Source organism: Morone saxatilis, unplaced genomic scaffold, assembly GCF_004916995.1.
Source record: "Morone saxatilis isolate NCDOM2014 unplaced genomic scaffold, NCSU_SB_2.0 Contig15, whole genome shotgun sequence".
Classification (NCBI taxonomy): Eukaryota; Metazoa; Chordata; class Actinopteri; family Moronidae; genus Morone; species Morone saxatilis.
Window position 1 is genome coordinate 8,691,071 of NW_023339707.1, and position 243 is coordinate 8,691,313.

Sequence of the window (243 nt, forward strand, 5' to 3'; positions counted from 1 at the left end):
GAGAGGATGTGTCGTCACGTCGACTGACTCCATTTTAGAAACCCACCATTTTAAATCTTTAGATCATCATGGTAAATGTGGTTCTTACAATAATAAAGATCAAGTGAAGCTCTTTGTCTACTGGAGTGATATTTCTTTATTTAAATATGCAGATGATGAAAACACAATGACTGGATTTAAAGAAATGGGTCGTATCTCACCCAGAGTGCCGTAAGTGAGCAGCTGAATGTTGTTATCCAGACA